The sequence below is a fragment of the Mirounga leonina genome, unplaced genomic scaffold (genome assembly GCF_011800145.1).
Source record: "Mirounga leonina isolate KUSES-001 unplaced genomic scaffold, KU_Mleo_1.0 Mir_357, whole genome shotgun sequence".
NCBI lineage: Eukaryota > Metazoa > Chordata > Mammalia > Carnivora > Phocidae > Mirounga > Mirounga leonina.
In genome coordinates, this window is record NW_023270702.1 from 13,699,667 (window position 1) to 13,704,489 (window position 4,823).

The window sequence follows — 4,823 nt, forward strand, 5'->3', positions numbered from 1 at the left end:
TTACCTTCTATTTTGTTAGGGGCTTGAGTCACATTCTGAAGTAAGAGACTTTATTTGGCCCTTCCTTGCCTGAACCCCAAGGTACCTGAACACCAAATCTGAAGTTTGAAATTAAAGAAAATCCAAACTCTAATACAACCACACAAATAACATTATCTTAGCCAAATATTTCTCTTAATTTTTTAAATGTCATTTTCTGAAAAACATATTTCTGTGCTTTAAGTAGTTTTTTAATGGCAAGTATTATAATTGTTTAAATAGGGAACATCTGTTACAATTGGATTTCAGTCTACTACTATTTTTGTGTAACTCTTGATGATTTAGTAGTTTTTAGTAACTAGATGTGCAAATCATTTTTTAAAATATTTTTATTTGAATATAGGTGATACACACTATTACAGTAATTTCAGGTATACAACATAGCGATTCAGCTTCTCTGTTCATTATGTTATGCTCACCACAAGCGTAGCTACCTAGATGTGCAAATATTAAATGTCATGACAGCTTCGTAAGAATCAGAAGTATACTAAGGTAAAAGATGTATATTTATATTGCATTTTATCTGTCCCCTTCTTCATTTTAAAATGAAAACAAAAAGAAATGGATATCTATCTATATATATCTATACACATAGATATATATCTTTTTATATTCTTTATATAATTCCAAAATGTAGTCTTTGAAGGTCTAAAGCTATGGTTTGCTGAAGCTCATTTATAAGGTACACTTAAATGGTTATTTTTTTTTTAACTATATATCAACTGCACTCAATTTGTGGCAATGCTAAGACACTAAATTTCTTAGAAAAGGAATTTAGGTTTGCCTTTGACCAGGAGTGAATGGGCACTGATGAGACCATTTTAGCAGGCTAGTTTAATGTAGACATCTGAGAACTGGCTCCTACATATTGCTTCTGGCCATAGACTTAGTCTCATAATCCCAAAGCAGGTCTCCATGGCTGCAGCCCTAGTTTTACATTTGCTTATTGTCCACAATTCAGGTCTTAGCTTTTTGATTTGTTTGCTTTTTTTTGCAAACCTAGCAGTGCTTTAAACAATAGAAACAAAATTTCTTTTTTCCACCTATTTCTTTTTTATCCTAGTACAGTTAACTCTTACTTACCTGCATTGCAGTGCTCAAACTTCTATTTGCATATTTATCCAACTGAAAAACTATGCCCAGGTCCGGAAAAAAATACAGGACACATGCACACTCAAACACATACATCTTGCAAAACTCCATTTATTTTCCTGAGGAATTTTCTGAGGCCCTACTCAAGGGAAACCTTTGGATACCTTTTGGAATAATCAAAATATTTTCACTTACTATTTTCCAAGAATGTTTTCCCTCAAAGAACACTCCCTCAGGACTCTGGAATGTCCTCAGTAGATCCTTCTCAGTCTTCCTGCTTTTAATGACCTCAATGTAACAATTATAGAGACACAGGACTCCCTCTTGTGTGCCTGTAGCTGGGAGCATTAAATGAATGTATTTGCTTCCCTTCCTTTAGTCCACGTTTTCCCTCAGCTTCCCTGGGACTACCTCAAGTTTCTTTCTTAAATAACTAATTCTCCTGTAGGAATGACAGTTTAATACTAGGTATCTTGGAATTTCACTTGCATCTATACAGGGACTGATCCCTTTTTTAATGTCTATACTTCCACATTGAAGAAATACTTGGGCATTTCCTCTTTCCATTCATACCTCACTCTCCTTCCCCACCAATATTTCCTTCTCTTCTCTTAGACTGCCAGTCCTATTGCCCTCTCCTTTCGGAAAATTCCTCCCCTCCTATAGGAAAATATCTTGTTTTTTAAGTTTCTCACTTCTCCTTTTCCTCTAGCAGAGTTGCATTCTTATTCATGTGGTCTCCATTAAAAACTAATTATCATGACCTTGTTTCACTTTTCATTAGAGAGGTCAGCTGTTGGGATGATAAGAGGCATAAGGATGGGATAGCGTTGTTATGCCCTCTTTCCAATGGGCTATGATTAATGAGTCTCTCCCTTTGACATTTCTCAATATTCTCACCACTGAGTACTGAGGCCCTTCACATTTCGTTGTGAGTTAAATTATTAAAACCACATTCTATTTCTCCTGGAGAAAAAAAGCAAAAAAAATTAAAAACAAGTTTTACCTGTTGGTAATATCTGTACTTATGAAAAGAAAAATAAATTTATTTCACTGAGAGATTTCATTTCTCCCTGTTTTTTTTTTTTTTTTTTTTTTTTTCTGGGATTGACAGAGGCCCAAATAGGCCCATGGTTGTAATGGTGACATCCTTTGTTAAAAAATATGATGACAATCTCTATTAATTTCTTCTGATTCCTTCTTTGATAGGAAAACAGAAGGAGCTATTCATTTCTCAAGCAATACTTATTACTAAATAACACTATTCCCTACCTAAGGCCACCCAGTCACAGGTTACCATTCATTCTCCAGTTCTCTCCACAACCCTTGCTTTGCTCCTTCTTCTTCCTGACATAAATCTTTGTTTTCCAAAAATGAGAATTCTCCCCTTCTCTGGTCATTAGGTAGTCAAGTAACCAAACCCCAGTTGTCATAGACAAATATCTTCTCATAGTTATATGTGGCCCTAAAAGCAGCCTTAAAAATTGCTATGAATTAATCTGATTTGTCCCTAAGTAGGTTTTAAAACATTTCTAAGCATTCATATGTAGTCCTAGACATTCTTAATGTAAAAAATAATATCCATGTTAAAATGAGAAAGATTTCCATTATGAAAAAAAAAACTACTTCTATTTGTAAAACTATTAGAACCCTACTTCTTTGCAGACATTTTGAATTAATGTTCACTCTTTTCAAGGCTGCTGTTTGCATTCTGTGTGGAGTTTCTAAGTTTTTCCTCTTTTATGGATTCTTAGAAGTGGTATATATATACATGGACCTTATATATAATGATGATTCTCAGCACAGAAAAAATGTATAAGGAAAATTATTGTTTATAAACAAAATAAATTTCTTCACTATATTTTCCATATTTTTATTTATTTATTTTTAATTTTTTTTAAAGATTTTATTTATTTATTTGACAGAGAGAGAGCGAGAACAGGAACACAAGCAGGGGGAGTGGGAGAGGGAGAAGCAGGCTTCCCGCTGAGCAGGGAGCCCGATGTGGGGCTCAATCCCAGGACCCTGGGATCATGACCTGAGCCGAAAGCAGACGCTTAACAACTGAGCCACCCAGGCGCCCTATTTTCCATATTTTTAAAGTGCATGGATTGTGTTGTTTTCATTATTCAGTCTCCTCACTGTCATTAGATCTCCCTCAGATGCTTTCTAGAGGTTGAAATTGAAAAAGGTCATCAGGGAGTGATCCTGAAGTGATAGGTTTGTAGAGTTTGGGAATAGGCACGTAGGTGTACATCTAGGTGAGGGTACTATTAAGACTAATGAAATAATAGCTAGAACATTTCAAAGTGTACAGAATCAATTTTAGTTATATATTCTGTTGCTAACTGTATAATGGTTACCTTTCTATTTGATACATTATGTATTTTGCAAGATCATTTTACAGCAGTGGGTTTTCAGTGTGGAGTCCCCACACAGCAGCATCAGTATCACCAGGAAACTTTTCAGAAATGCAGTCCTTCAGTGCCTCTCCAAACTTCAGAATGGAATGGAAAAGGTGCCCAACAATTTGCGTATTAACAAGCCCTCCAGGTTATTCTGATGCATAAAATTTGAGAACCACTGGTTTAGTGCAATCCAAACCTAAATTATCAAGTTTTTTTTTTTCTCCTTCAGTGAAGAAAATAATGAATTATTTTTGGGGGCATTATTCTTTCTATCTTTTGAAATCATATACAAGACAATATCTTTCATGAAATGTAGTTTTGAAAACCTATTGTATAAAAGTCACTCCAAAGCATTAGAAGCCCTAGGCAGTTAAAAAATATACCTGAAGACAGGTTTATTTTATTCTAAGAAGTTTGTTTTTGTTTAATTTATAAGCTTTCAACTTAACCTTTCATTTCTATCAAGAACCCCACTTACCCAACATGATCTACAATATCCCATGATTCAAATAGCTTTGTGTTCTCTTATCCCTGTACTCTTAATTGTGAAAGTCTACCCACATAGCTGTTGATTTGGAAAAACTTTACAGATACAAGATAATTTATGGTTTCAAGTTAAAGAAAAATGAAAATGCATCAAGATGATGATCTGAATCAAACTATCTACCTCTCCCTCCTACTAAAATATTAATATTTTAATATGTATAGAGGTATATTCATAAAAGTACTGAAAAGATTAGAATGGTTGATTTCAAGGGAATTGCTTATTGCAGTTAATAAAAGAGGATGGAAAATAGTGTAGCTTAAGCCCCAGTACAAAAGACCAAAATAAGAGATTTTCTTCCAAAAGATACCCTGATACAGATGATAATCTTTTGCACTATACTTTTCAAAGTGTAATTCTTAGAACAGCATAATAGAATCACTTGGGAACTTACTAGAAATGTACATTCTCCATCCTTACTCCATATATGCTGAATCAGAAGCAGGGGGAAAAGCTGAGTAATCTATATTTTAATAATCTCTCCAAGTGATTCTGATGCATGTTAAAATTTAAGAGCCATCATCTTAACACTATTAAGAAATAAAAAATAAAAAGAAAGAGATAAAAGGAAGGGAGGAAAAAAGGAAGGAAATTCACCCTTTTCCCAATATTAAAAAAACTCTTTCTTGGAAATGTAAAGTGTTCCACCTATAAGACAATTACTGAATTAATAAAGAAATTGGTATTAAAAGCCATTTTAAATAAATGATACTGAGAAATGAGATTACTAAATTTTAAAA